Source organism: Papaver somniferum, chromosome 7 (assembly GCF_003573695.1).
Source record: "Papaver somniferum cultivar HN1 chromosome 7, ASM357369v1, whole genome shotgun sequence".
Lineage (NCBI taxonomy): Eukaryota > Viridiplantae > Streptophyta > Magnoliopsida > Ranunculales > Papaveraceae > Papaver > Papaver somniferum.
The window spans coordinates 121,534,803-121,550,629 of NC_039364.1; the positions used below are offsets into that span (position 1 = coordinate 121,534,803).

Here is a 15,827-nt window from a genome sequence, read left to right on the forward strand (position 1 = left end):
CTAACATCATCAGTTACTTCAAAAAAGCGCCTTCTGTTTAATAAATCAGAGGATTCATAATTAGATGAACTTCCACCAAACCTTGCCATATTTTGGAAATCTTGATCCAAATTATCATCTTCATTTTCTTCAGTAGCTTGAGTTTGTTGACTAGGTTGCGTGGAAGTACCGACCCCATCATCTTTATTCACCGTCGGGTTGTAATCGGGTTGATAAGTCTTCAATATCTGGAAAACCGAATCGTACTTCCAAAGTTTTCCAGTCGATGCTTCATAATTCTGCTTTCCACGATGATACTGGGAAAATAATAAAATGAAAAACTTAGAGAAAGAAAGAAAGAGAACAAAATGGAAGAAAGAAAACATTAAAAAAATTATCATTCTTACATAATCCGCCTCGGTCATCCCCGTAGGTTTGTTTCTGAAGTAAGGCCTAACAAAAGAAATATATTTCCTCACATCGGTTCTTATTGTGTTGCACTTTGTTTGCAATGCTTTTTTATCTCTTACGTTACCATCAGGACCCTTTCTTTTGTTGTACTCCTCAATAATCTTACTCCAAAATATTGCACCCTTTTTATCTTTTCCATGAATTGGATCGTTGCTTGCTATGACCCAACCATAAATTAGTGCCTCTTCTTCAGTTGTACTAAAGTGTGACATTTTGTGGTATGAAGTAGAGGAAGAAAATCAAAAGTATGTGAAGTAGAGGAAGAAAATCAATGAAGAAAATAATCAATTGATTTTGGTGTGAGGGATGAAGGTGAATTAGTATTCTATTTATAGGGAAGCTTGAAAAAATAGCTGTTAGGATTTTAAACGTATATGTAATCTTAGTCGTAGAAAAGACAACGGTCATCAGCATCCAAGGGATGATACACAGAACGCCGAATGGTTCGGCGCTCCATTTCCAGCCGTTGATCCACTAAAACCAAGTTCTCGAATTCCCAACGCCGAACCGTTCGGCGCGGTCAATCTGGTTGACCAAGTCAAGCGCCGAACGGTTCGACGCGGTCAATCTGGTTGACCAAGTCAAGCGCCGAACGGTTCGACGCTTCACTAAGGAAGCCCAGCACTGCTTGGTTCGGCGTTGGACGCCGAACCAAGCAGCGTTCCCCTGCGGTTCTAGCAGCGCCATAAGACTTAGTAGCTCTGCCTGGGTGAGCTGGATGGCCAATCTAGCTACTAGATTGGCCACCCATAAGACTAAGCCTAACAGTGCCCGAATCATATATTGCACTTTTTATCCCCGACGGGCCCAACCCCAAGTTCGGTTTGAAATTACACCTTTTTCGGAAGTGGGAATGTATCTTCCTTTTTGGGCGCAGATTTTTATTCATGAAAATCTTTTGCCAAAACTCTCGAGGCGTTTTGGCAAAAGAGAGGGTTTTGCCAAAACTCTCGAGGCGTTTCGGTTTGAAATTACACCTTATTCATGAAAATCTTCTGCTTAGAGAGAGGGTTGACGCAGAAGAAAAATCAAAACCAAACCTCGAAGAACATCTCTCATCACCTGATCACTCGCTCATCACTGGTAGTAAGAGAGAAAAATCCATTCAGCAGTATAAATCATCAACTGTACTACTCCATTAAACATACAGACTTTCTTTAGCACATTAAGTCGTTTTTTTAGGGTTTTGTTTCCATTGTGTGGCTGTTGCAATAACTGTCTAATGTTTAATCTCTGATGTTTTACCAGAAAAGGAAGACCCAAAGAGGCTAAGAGCCCCCTTTTTGCAGATTTCATTGGTCAGTAGAGTTGTTTCACTTTTGCCTCCTTTTTTTTTTTGTTTTGAAAGTGATATTTGCCTCTTTGATTTCGTTTCCCCTTTTATTTGCAATATGTGAGTTAATGCCAAAAATATGTAGATTTTCTTTCTTTATTCCCTGTTATTCTTATCGAAATGCAGAGACAAAGTTATTCCTTGTTTTCATTTTGTCTTCTTTTTTGTTTGTTTGTCTGTCTTTAATGCAGAGACAAAGTTGAGTCCCAACCAAGGAGGAGTTGAGTTTCTGTGAAGTAAAAATGATAGATAAATTGTTTTCATGGACTCTCAAAGATATCTTCAATCAACACCTTTACAAAGATAAGGTATATGTTGATAAAATCTCGGGTCCTTAATTCTTTACTAAGTATTTGTGAATTGGGGGAATAATCTGGAGCTACTCTTCTTTGTTGCATGTATCAATTTCTTTCAATTACTCAATTAATTCTTACATTTCAAACTCTTATTAACATGCTAAGCTATAGTTAGTTGTTCAGTTGTATCATTGCAAACGAAGTAGGGTTAGAGTGGTGGAGATAATACACTATTCTTGAGCCTGATATAGATGTTTAATTTTAAGGCGAAGACAATCCCAGAAACGTTCACTTCAGCGGAGCAATACTTCAACTCATTTCGATATCCTCTACTTGAGGAAACACGCGCTGAGTTGTTTTCAAAATTGAATAATCTAACTCAGTCGCCTACATGTGCAATAAAATATCTTACCGAACATAATGACTTTTTCATGTACAATGAATTAATTTATACGATGATTGTTGAGAAAAAAAATTAAGCCCGAGAAGGAGGTATACATTCCTATGGGTGGGGATGTAATTGCATTCTCAGATGTAAAATCTACACGCGTTGAGGACTTAACCCGCTTATCTTATATTCCTGCTTTAGTCCAAGAAGTAGAGGATGAAGGAAAATCGTACATGGTGAAGATTCTAGCCTCCAAACCTCTCGAGTTTGATGAAGGTTCACAAAAGAAGTTTGAGCATCTTTTTGCGGTTTTTCTAGTCAATGTCGCAACAAATTGTTGCATATGGAGAGCACTTAATGGTGGAAATTTGAGCATCGTTGAGGAAGTGTTGGATGCTGCTCCCCTGGTAATTACAACCCTTATAGTTATGATGCTAATAAATTTTTATAAATGTCCAAGTGTATCTAGTGCAGTTGACCGCATATCCTAATATTTAGTTTCGTATTAGTAGGTCTACAAGTGAGGCATCAACTTCTTATTCCGTAAAATTTTAATCTGAATCACCTGTTCTGTTCAATCTGTGTTTTGATAGGTTGGGAGTGACTGTCCCGTCTGTTCTCAGGATGCGAAATGTGTCCTTGGAAAAGATTTATATGAAGATATGCTTTCTTTCAATCTGAATGTGTCACAGCATGAAGCAATGCTAGACTCGGTATTGTTGAGTACATGTGATCACAAAAATCCTGTCAAACTTGTATGGGGTCCTCCTGGGACAGGTAAAACAAAAACGGTTTCAACACTTCTTTGGGCACTGCTAAAGATGAAGTGTAATACTCTTACATGTGCCCCAACTAACACTGCAGTTGTAGAAGTAACTTCACGACTTGTGAAGATTGTTAGACAAAAACTAAAGCATCGTAGTTGTGGGTTGGGAGATATAGTTTTACTTGGGAATGCGGATCGGATGAAAATTGGTGTTCACGAGGACCTTCATGAAGTTTTTCTTGATTATCGAAGTGATCTTTTGGCAAAATGCTTCTACCCGTGTACTGGGTGGTGTAGTCAGTTGCAGGCAATGATATTATTGTTTGAAGACCCATATAAAATTTACCTAGTTTACTTGAGAACAGAGGAAAAGAACAAGGAGGATAAAGAAAAATGCCAGCAGGGACAGGAGGATGAAGTTGGGCTACAGGAAAGCAACCAGACAGGTGAAGGGCTGACAGAAAAACGGACCCTGGAGAAGGAACATGTTTGTCAGAATGAGAAATTGCAATTTGGTGAATTTTTTCGAAAACCGTTCTATGAAATTCGTAGCGCAATGAAGTTTTGTATATATTGTATCTGCACCCATATGCCGACGTCTCAGCTTTCAGAAAAAGTGGTAAAAGATATGGATAGAACCCTTATTTGGCTTCGAGGTATTAAAAGTATGTTATTATCTGGTATGCTTACTGACGGGGAGCTGAAAAAAGTGTTCTCAAAGTCTAGAACTGATGACCGCACTTCCAGGGTCTCTTCTACATTGTCATTACGTAAGGATATAAAAGTGTTCCTTCAGATTCTGAGATCCCTTGAAGAGTTCCCTGTTCCAAAATTTTCAGATAAGCATACAATCCAAAGGTTTTGTATGCAGAATGCTTTACTTACTGCACTGCTTCTAGCTCAGCGAAGTTAAATGGAATTAAAGAATTGAAAGTACTGGTTATCGACGAAGCTGCCCAACTTAAAGAATGTGAAACATCAATTCCTCTGCAACTCGCTGATATCCAACATGCTATTTTAATAGGTGATGAACGCCAATTGCCAGCAATGGTTCAAAGCAAGGTTCAGTTTTCATCTCATAAATTTTGATTTGTGTTGGTTGAATAATTTTAATTATTTAGTTGTTTGATTTTATTTTGTTTGATCATTTATAGATTTCTAAGGATGCTGAGTTTGGAAGAAGTCTCTTTGGGAGATTGGTATCACTGGGTCGCAAGAGGCACCTTTTAAGTGTCCAGTACAGAATGCATCCTCTCATAAGCTCATTTCCAAATTCCGAATTCTACAATAACCAGATTTCAGATGCTTCCAATGTCAAAGAAATAAGTTATAAAAGACATCTGCTAGAAGGAAATATGTTTGGCCCTTATTCGTTTATAAACGTTTCTTATAGGGAAGAGGAATGCAATAACAACCTTAGCCAGAGAAATATGTTGGAAGTTGCAATAATTTCTGAGATAGTTGAAAATCTTTTCAGAGGTAAATTTTAATCTTTCATGTTCTTCCATTGGTTCTTCTTGCTTCAGTTTAAGTAATTGGTATTGCCGCTCATGTGTGTCTGTAATCTAATTAAATTGATTCTGTAGCATCAATTAAAAAAGCACAGACAGTTAAGGTTGGAATTATATCCCCATATAAGGCTCAAGTCGCGGCACTCAATGAGAAATTTGGAGACAAATACGGGGCAAACAGTGACTTCTCGATTATCGTTCGATCGGTTGATGGATTTCAAGGTGGTGAAGAGGATGTCATAATTGTCTCTACTGTGAGGTCCAATGCAGCAGGATTAGTGGGTTTCCTTGACAATCGACAACGAACAAATGTTGCTCTAACAAGGGCGAGGTATGGGTGTCGTTGATTCGAAGAACTTCATTAGGCGACAGGTCATGTTTAATTCTTTTTGTCTGGACTCTGGAATCTTGAATTTTTCCTTGCTAATAGGTCATCTTGGATTTCACTGTAGGTTCTGCCTTTGGATTGTGGGGAATGCACTCACTTTATGGAAGAGTAATTCAGTTTGGAAAAAATTAGTGACTGATGCAACTGACCGAGGGTGTTTTTTCAATGCTGAAGAAGATGAAAGATTATGCATAGCAATCATAAATTCCTTGGTTGAGCTTGACCAAATTGATTTAGTCAATATGAGTTCTTTACTGTTTAAATGGTCAAGATGGAAGGTACTTAACTTTGAGCTTTGGCTGTCATCTGTCATATAATTGCTGTTTTCCTTCTCTTCTCTTGTCTTTTTCTTTTCTTTTTTTTTTTAAGAAAAAAAGAATAAAATGCTTATGTTTTTCCTTTTTGAGTTGATAGGTCATCTATGGAGAAAATTTTGTTAGCTCGTGGCTGAGAATAGGAAATGTTGAAACCAGGAAGGAAATAATTGCAATGTTAATGAAACTTTCAAGAGGATGGCGTTATCGTTCTCAGAAGCAAAAAAAACTTGAAATCGTGGACGGTATTTCTTCGCAACTGTTGGAACAGAATGATATCGATGGGAAGCTGAACATACTTTGGACTGTAGATGTCCAAGAAGAACATTCAAAATGCATTCAAGTGCTTAAGTTTTGGGATATTCTACCTTCAACAGATATACCCAAACTGGCCAGGTATATCGATTACATCTTCGGGAGTTACACCATCGATACTATGAACCGCTGTAAATTTAAATGTCTAGAAGGGTATGCAACTGATCACTCTCTTTTGCTAGTTTCTTGTACTTTAAGACATGGCTGTGAATATATGAACGTTGAACTTCTGTGCTCACCCCTGATATAATTGCTGTGATAATATTAATTTTGTTGGGTCCTCTTTTTTCTTTTCTTAATCAGGTCGCTGGAAGTTCCAAAAACCTGGGAAATCCGTCGAGCTGTTGAGCAGAATTATACCAACGAAACCAATTATAACCTGTCAAGGAAGTTAGCCTCACTAAGTCTGGGGAATAAACCCATCACAGGAGATTCAAGGTCAAGGTGAGTTGTTGCCTGTGCACAGAATCATGAATTCACACATATTCCATGCTTTCAAGATATCTTGATGTATCTATAGAAATTATTCATTCAGCAAATTTACACCTAAAAACTGTGTTCCTTCCTAAACGACAACATGGGACAGTACAATTTTTCTACTGAAGCCCTTGAGAGCTGCTTTTTTTTTTTGGTTTTGTCAACTGTTGAGAAAACCTAATTAACATGGCGATGGTAATGCTAAATGACCTTGTTGTTCTTATTGAAGTACTAAAATGGCTACTGATGCAGGAAACAAAACTCACAACCAAAACAGCGTTGGCAACCAGTTGTAAGGAAAGCTCTTCAGCAAAATATTATGATATAGAAGCCATCTTTCACTGTTACTACTAATTTGGACACGAAAGACTTATCTGATTCCATGGTCATGTAAATTTCTAAGGTAGGATAGAAACTTGCTTAGTTTCTGTTCCCATACATTTTTTTTTCCTAGTCTATTTTCTGTCTATGTTAATTCTTTATCTAATTTCTTAGTCGAAACAATTATTTTTTCCCATTATCAACATTATATCCTATCAGTTATAATAAGTATTTTCTTTTGAAGCATGTTTTAATTTTAACAAGTATTGTAATGTCGTTACGTGGGTGTATCCGTATTGGAGGTAGCCTAACACTATGAATATGTTCTAACCTTTCTGATATTATGGTAGTAATAATGATATTACAGGTGATCAATACCACCAACATTCCGTTTGATGGTTTTTTTTTTCCTCTCTAAATTTTTATTGCAAAGTGCTTAGAAAGCACACACCAAGAAAAAAAGAGAGATATCAGATAAGAGAGGGTGCACATAACAGAGCAAAACTTAGACAACACCCAAATAGCTCGAAACCTATACCTATGGTCCCTTATTTCTATATTGTTCTTCGCTGGAGCCACTCCCCGAGTTCGGATAAATGACATCCCCATCATGCTTCAAAAAAGCAAAAATTCCACTTAATCCTTGAAAGTTCTTTTCAGTTTTGGCTTTCTTATTGTTTTCACTTTTCAACAATGCTACTGAAGATATACTTCCTTTGGGTAGTGTCACAGTGAACAACTGAACTTGGTCACTATCCAATTTTGTGTACATTAACGAAATCTTTTAGAGCAACTGCAATGGACGAGTAAACCTATAATTATGATTCAGGGACGAGATGCAACGGGACGGAGTAAAGACTAAAATCTGGACCAAAACCAAATTACAGACCATATTTGGTCTGGGACCAAGACCAAAACTATATATAGTGGAGCGGAGGTATAATCACCGTTTGGCATCGGGCGTATATATAATCTACGCCTGTTGTGAAACGTAAGTAAAGTCACCGCCCCATAAAGAAGCGTGTATATAAGTTACGCCCGGTTCAGGCGTTGATAAAATGTTCGCCCGTTGGGACGTTGATAAAGTTTACGCCCCACGTCAGGCGTTAATAAAATGAACGCCCCATTCAGAAGAAGATTATACAAACGCCCCAGCCCGGCGTTGATATTCTTAACGCCCCACGCCAGGCGTTGATAAATTGTACGCCCCATGCCAGGCGTTGATAAAGTGTACGCCCCATTCAGGCGTTGATATAGTTAACGCCTCACGCCAGGCGTTTATATAGTTAACGCCCCAGACAGGCGGTGATATAATTAACGCCCCATGCCAGGCGGTGATATAATTAACGCCCCATCCCGGCGTTGATATAGTTAACACCCCACGGCAGGCGTTTATATAGTTAACGCCCCAAGCTTGAGTTTAAAAAAAAAAAATACTTAGACAAAATTGATTTTGAAATTTTTTTATACCGTTGGTAATTCGACCGTTGAAGAAAATGGAACGTTGAAGAAAATGGAACGTTGGATAATTTGGAACGTTGGAAAGTTTGGAAGACATTTCGGTTTTTTCGGAAGAAACACCTATATATACACATGAGATCCTGTGACATTTTCCCACGACCAATACTTCAAACTATCCACACCAATAAGAAGAAATATTGTTTCTGCTTTCAAATCAGTTGGAAAATTTTCACGGATTCGCTTACAATGGCACCAAGAGTAGCACGAGGTCCAAATTTTACGACAATCGAAGATGTAACAATGTGTAAAATTCATTTATCTATATCTCAAGATTCTAGTGTTGGAGCTGATCAATCAGAGGCGACGTTGTGGACTCGTATCAAGGATGATATTGAACTTCATTTACCTAATAATCCAGAGCGGTCTTGGAGTTCTTGGCAAAAACGATATCAGGGAATAAGTAAAGATGTGGCGTTATTTTCGGCAAAAGAGGCAGAAGTTGAAGGTGAATATCATACTGGATGGGGTCCTGAAAAGAAGGTAAGCATTCTTGATTTTGCAGACCATTGTTTTCTAATATTTAATAAGCGCCCATGTACTTAAGTGTTTTTAAAAACATTAACAGCTTGAAGAAGTTAACAAGAGGTTCAAGGAATGCAACGATGGGAAAAAATTTAAGCACGAAGAGTGCTACCAAGTTGTGTTAGAAAATATAAAATATAATCGACGATCGACTTTTGTATTCGATACGACGCATGATTTGGACACTTATGAGAATAACGAGGAAGATGATGAAGGACCGCAAACAACAACTCAAGGAGAGACCGGTAACGATACAGATGGGGGAGACATAGAGAACACATATCTTCGTAAGATGGGGAAAAAAGCAGCAAAAAGATTGAAGAAAACAGGGAGAGAGAAATCCAGTCACCAAGAGGAATTGATGGGAATAATTATTAAAGAACAACAAAATTTCAATACTCATTACCAAGCACAATCAAGATTCAAGATGGAACAAAGAGCAGCAGAGTTTGCAGCAAAACAAGCTGAACATGCTGCAAAAATAGCCAAGCAAGCTGAAGACGAAGAATTTCGCATCATTATGATGGATCTTGAAAAAATGGAACCTGTACAACAAGAGTACTTCCGACTTCACAGGGCGGACATAGTTCGGAATAAAAGAAACCAATCTTAACACAAAGGCGGAATAGTTCAAACCTTAATTATTTCTCCTATTTAGTGATTAGTAGTATTATTAGTATTATTATGTTTTAAATTTCTTAGTATCTGAACAATTAGCATTATTATTATGTAATTTTTGGATTTTAAATTTACTTCCGTTGATTTGAATTAAATTTCTACTTTTTTGAAACATACGACCTTAATTAAAACTTGAGGATGTTTACATACAAAGAGATAATAGAAAGGAAATGACAAACGACAATTTTTAATTCCCATATTCTGCCCATATATATTCGATCAAGTCATCACGCAAGCGAATATGTGCATCTTTGTTACGCATTGCACATCGGCGTTGCTGAGCTCTAATTTGGGAAAACTCGTCACTATTGCCTCTTAATATATTAACCGGTGCTGCGTTGCTACGTTGTTCATAAACATGTGGCCAGTCACCGGGTAGACGCTCATCCTCGACTATCATATTATGTAAGATAATACAAGTTTTCATGATATAGGCAAGCACATCTGGATTCCACATTCTTGCAGGTTGTTTGATGATTCCAAATTGTTGTTGAAGTACACCAAATCCCCGTTCAACATCTTTTCTTGCACCCTCTTGCATCGATGAAAATATTTCCTTTTTCCTACCCACCGGATGTTTAATGGACGTAATAATAGTAGGAATCTCTGGGTATATTCCATCACCTAGATAATACGGCATATCATATGAATGTTCGTTCACCTCATAGCTCACCGGCGGTGCTTTTCCTGTTACAAGACTTCGAAAAACATATGAACGGTTCATAACATTAATATCGTTGTTAGAACCGGGCATACCAAAAAAAGCATGCCAAAACCATAGGTCATACGACACCACTGCCTCCAACACGATACTTTCGCTCCCTTTATACGCGGTGTAAGCCCCAGATTCTGCCGACGAACATTTATCCCATTTCCAATGCATGCAATCTAGACTACCCAGCATCCCAGGAAATCCCCGGTCTTTGTTTTGCTTGAGCAACAGTTCAATATCACCAGCCGTTGGTTCACGCAAATTTTCTTTCCCATACAAATTCACAATCGTCTTACAGAACCTACGAGTAGCTTCCAACACAGTTGTTTCTTCTATGCGTAAGTACTCGTCTATTGCATCTGCCGCACATCCGTAAGCTAACATTCGTACTGCTGTTGTTACTTTTTGATGAGGGTTTAATCCTAAAACTCCACAAGCATCGGGCTTTTGAACAAAATATCTGTTTGCATTGGTAACACCTTCCACTATCCGGTTAAACAATTGTTGACGCATTCTAAATCTTCTGCGAAAAACATTGGGTGGTTGGTTTGGGTACGGAGAGAAATAGTCGTTCCATAGAAGTTCAGCCACTGACTCACGATCTCTTGGTATTCTGATACGAGTTTGAGGCCATTTTGAATTTGTAACAAGGACTCCCAAACTAACGGCCATGTTATTTTGCATAATTGCTATTGCATCATCATCCGAGGAATAAAAACTACTATTAGAAGAAGAAGATGAAGAAGAAACAGAAGAGCAATAATGAGCGGTTTTCTCATATTGTTCCATTGCTATATGAAGCAGAAGAGATGTATTGTTATTCATATATTGAGTGAAACCAGTCTTTAATTTATAACCCATTTTCAAGAGCATTAAAAATACCAAAAAAATAGATATTTTTTTGGGTTCACGCAAATGTGTTTTCCAAAAAAGATAAAGTTTTTGTCAGTGACCTGATATGACAATACTATATATGATTAGACTATACTATATATGATATGACTATACTATATAAGATAAGAAAAGATAACTCCAAAGACAGTTCATCTAAATAGTCATAACAAATTAACCCTTCATATTATCATTATCCGAAGTGGACGATCTTGGTGCCACAAAAGGCATGTGCGTTCTCGGATTGGTATTGACTGAGGACATTGTTGAAGCTGATCCCTGATTCATACCACTCCAAACTTGTGATGGCAGGGTTTGGGAAAAGGAACCGTATCCAAGCTGAGGTTGGACAGTGTGCGGCATACGGAAAATAGATAGTTGTTGCTGCAAATCAACGTTCGCATTATTTAGCCTTTGTATTTCTGCTTCTTTCGACATGATAACGTCCATCCTCTCCTTCGTTTGTTTTAATGTAAATTCGCGAAATTGTTGATTAAAATCAGCATTTTCTTGAAATAATGTGTAAGCTTCATGCTGTGAAGAAAAAATAAAATATATAAGTACAAATATACCAACAAAAATCGAACGTACAATAAAAAGTCGAAAGTACACTTACGTGGGATAATAGATGTGGAGGAGGGATATGTACATGTTCAACAGGTTGTTCAATTGGGACCGTATACAAGTCACCGACATACCCATATGTTTGGGCTTCCCAAATAGGATGAGTCACGTAATCTTTGGAGTTGGTTACCATTGTCCAATATTGTAAATATATATCATAATCTTTAACAACTTGCACTATCTCTGTTGCATCGACCAAACCTTCCTTTTTTAGGCGTTCGGCTTGAATATTGCCAATATCCCCTATAACTGTGTGTAGTCTTATAGGAACAGCGAAAGTACAATGGTTTTGCCGCCAACAACTTTCACCAAGATACATGTTGTGCTGTACAGTTAGAAAGGGAATAAGAATTTAGTAAGTATGTTATATAGGAAAAAAGTATGTTATATAATAAAATTTACAAATTAACTCACAATGCCCATGTAAGAAAATATATATCTCGAGTCTGATAGCCGCGTAGCCGTGCATCCCATATCAGATGCAAGAACTTCTCTGTATGATTCCCATGGGCGCCATGTCACTTGTTCAGCAGTAAGCTTACTTAGTAAATCCCTACAACGGAAAATATCATTTGTATTCTTCGGTACATTCCATTTAGAAGATACGGGCCATTTTTGTTCTGTACTCGCCTCTGGGATTTCTGGTCGACATATGCCCAGGTATTCATACCCCCAAAACTACTCCATCAAAATAATTAGCCAATTTAATAACTTAGCAAAAAAATAAACAATGAGAGGAAAAATAACTAGATTGAAAGAATACCTCTAATACTTGGAATGGACCACATAGTGCCTTCTGTCTCCTCCCAGATAAACGGAGTGCCGCATACAATTTCGAAAACGCAGCACCACCCCAGTCATACGTGGATACTACATCAAGATTTTCAAAAGCAGCTAACCATCCAGCATCAATATAAGTCTTTGCATTAGAAAAGAAAAAATGTCCCAAAACATACATGAAAAAGGCAATTTCTACTCTATGAGCCAGGGTGCTATCATTTTCAGCCGCAACCAACTTGTCTTCGATGAAATATGACCTTAAATATTTAATTGTAATTGAATTTGAAACCCACGACGGTGCTTTTGGACAGAGCGTGACATCTTGGATATCCGGAAAGATATGCTCACGAACATGTTCAAATTGGTACTTCCCCGAATCATAAGGAACATCAGGCCCATCACCGATACTCAGTCCAGTCAACATGAGCCAATCTAGGGGGTGAATCCCATCTCACCAAATGGGAAGTGAAAAGTGTTTGTTGTATCCCAAAACCGCTCAGCAATATAATCAACCATTGAATGGTTGGTTTCGCTACATTGTATGCCCAGTAAATTTTGCCATCCCGCTTTTTCAATAATATATTTAGCTCTAGGACAGTGTTGTGAAATAGTTTGATAGTGATGAATTAACGATACCAAAGATCCACGATATTGATACTTCAATTTGTGCTCCCCTGTAAATGTGATGTCCGTAGTAGCGTGCGGTTTATCATCTTGCAGTATAGGAAACCTCCCTAACCGGGGAATATCAACCTCCTTAATTGTACCAGTAGCGATTAAGTTATAATCCTCTTCGGCTACAGATTTTTGTTTCTTGTTCGTCTTCACGCGACCATTGAAACGCGCAGTGAATTTGTTCAACATCTGTGCACACACAATATAGATGCAGTTACATTATTAAAAGACCAACCCTCATTAACGAATATTTTTATCAGTCCATCACCATTTATATTCCAAATACTATAAATCCTTAACACAAACCATATCAATTCCAAATTCTATAATTCCAGAAACACAAATTAAATCGTCACCGATGCATTTCCAAAATCATTACAAGATTCCACAACCCAATTTAATCACTTCAAGATTCCATAAAAATCACTAAAAAATCAATTCCATACTCACGCAATTAGCTCTTCTACATATGTAACTCCCAAAATTTACATAACTACAATTTACATAACTAAAATTAATCACCTCAAAATTCAATAAAAAACAATACAAATTCAATTATTGGTAACCATATTCACATACAACATGCAGAAAACCAATAATTAATCCAATAATTTACATAACTACAATAATTTACAATAATTTAAAATTAATCCAATAATTTACATAACTACAATTATTGATAACCATATTCACTAAAATTAATTACCAACAGACAACATGAAACAAAACAATAAAAGGAAGCTCTCAATTAAAATAGGTTGATTGAAACAGTTGAAGGGTGAGAACTATTTCCCACATAATCTACATAACCACGGATTTTTACAATACCCAAAAATAATAAATCAAATTTTTACAATACCACTGTGGAAGCTCTAATAAATTTTAGTGAATAGATTATAAATCAAATAAAAATTTACAATACCCACAAATCAATTTTTTACAATACCCACAAATAAATTTTTACAACTACTGTGGAAGCTCTAATAAATATTAATCTCTATAAAAACATAAAACACACATACCCAATTTTTTCACATACATATTAATCTCTATAAAAACATAAAACACACATACCCACAAATATTAATCTCAAATTTTTTTAAGCTCTAACTATTTTTAAAAAAAATTCAACCAAATTTACATAATCATCAAATATGGTTTTTTCACATACATATTAATCTCTATAAAAACATAAAACACACATACCCAATTAAATTTAACCAATTTCATATTCTTATTTGTTCGTTAAAACCAAACTTTAGATAAACTAATTTTAACAAATAAAACCCTAAATAAATTATACAAACAATATGGATAAAACAAAAGAGATTAAGAAAAAAAAACATACCTCTTTTTTAACCCGGGTTCATCAAGTATCTTGGTTTTTTCTTTTCTTTTACTGCTCTTCACTGTGATGTTTTTGTTAAGAAGCTGTGTTGTGTTTGTGGGCGGTAGAAACAAAGAAACAAAGAGGAGGTAGAAAAGAAAAGAAGAAGACGGAGAAGATTAGGGTAAAGGGAAAGTGAACACGTGGGATATACGTGGTGGTTAGAGATTGGCCGGGCTTTAATGCCACACGTGCTAGATACGTGTGTTAATGGAAGTCCAACACTATACGTACGCCTGCAAACCAAGCGTTGATTATACGTATGCCTGAGAGAAGAGGAGGCGTTGATTATACGTACGCCCCACGTCAGGCGTTGATTATACGTTCGCCTCAAACAGGCGTTGATTATACTTACGCCTCAAAACAGGCGTTGATTATACGTTCGCCTGATACAGGCGTTGATTATACGTACGCCTGATACAGGCGTTGATTATACGTCCGCCCCACGTCAGGCGTTGATTATACGTACGCCTGATACAGGCGTTGATTATACGTACGCCTGATACAGGCGTTGATTATACGTACGCCTGATACATGCGTTGATTATACGTCCGCCCGACGTCAGGCGTTGATTATACAAACGCTTCATTCAGGCGTTGATTATACGTTCGCCACACCAGGCGTAGATTATACAAACGCCCCTTCTCCGAGCGTGAAATATATGTACGCCCCACAACAAGCGTATTCTTTATCAACGCCCCACAAGCAGCGTTAATTATATCTCCGCCCGGCCCAAACAAAGATTATACCAACGCTCCACATGCAAGCGTGGATTATACATCCGCCCGACTAAATATACTCCACTGCCTTAACGTGACACTACAGACTAAACTCAAATTTGATCGTTTGTTTTGGTCTTTGATCTTTGGTTTTGATCGTACCACTGTGGACGCTCTTAGCGGACGCAAAATTAGAATTTTAGTCTTTTGAAAATAGAAACTAATAAATTATTTTCTAATTGATTAGACCGGAACAGTTTTCAATGCAGTTCTAGGTGGAACCCACCTCCATATTAACCATCGGATAAGGAATTAACTTGGAAGGTTTCCTCCAGCAGTTAATTTTGTGCTTCCACTGGTTTATTGGAAATCTGATTCGTCAGTGGACGGGTCTCCTCCTTGTCTCCTCCTCTTCTTCTTCCTAAACCATCTTAGACTAAAAACGCATGCATATGGGAAAGTGCAACAGTTCTTGCTGCAACTTGAGATGGTTTCATTTTCATATCATGGCTATTTAAGTTTTCTTTGTTCTTGGAATAGTGAAAATCGCCTCTTGATCAACTAGTTCTAGCATCTGATCCAAAAAAAAAAAATCAAGCTAGTTCTAGCGGAATGATGATGATTACAAAGAGAGAAAATCACCCAAATGGTAGTTATTATTATCATCAGAGACAACAGAAATTACCATCTTTTCATAAAAACAAAAACAGAAAGATGAACTGGAAATTAGAGAAAGAGAAAGAAAAACAACACCGGCAG

The 15,827-nt window shown here is 37.3% G+C and overlaps 1 pseudogene; it reads left to right on the forward strand.

Moving 5' to 3' along the window:
* The first annotated feature begins 2,583 nt into the window (after positions 1–2,583).
* LOC113295139 lies at positions 2,584–6,786 on the forward strand (annotated as a pseudogene).
* Positions 6,787–15,827: the final 9,041 nt, after the last annotated feature.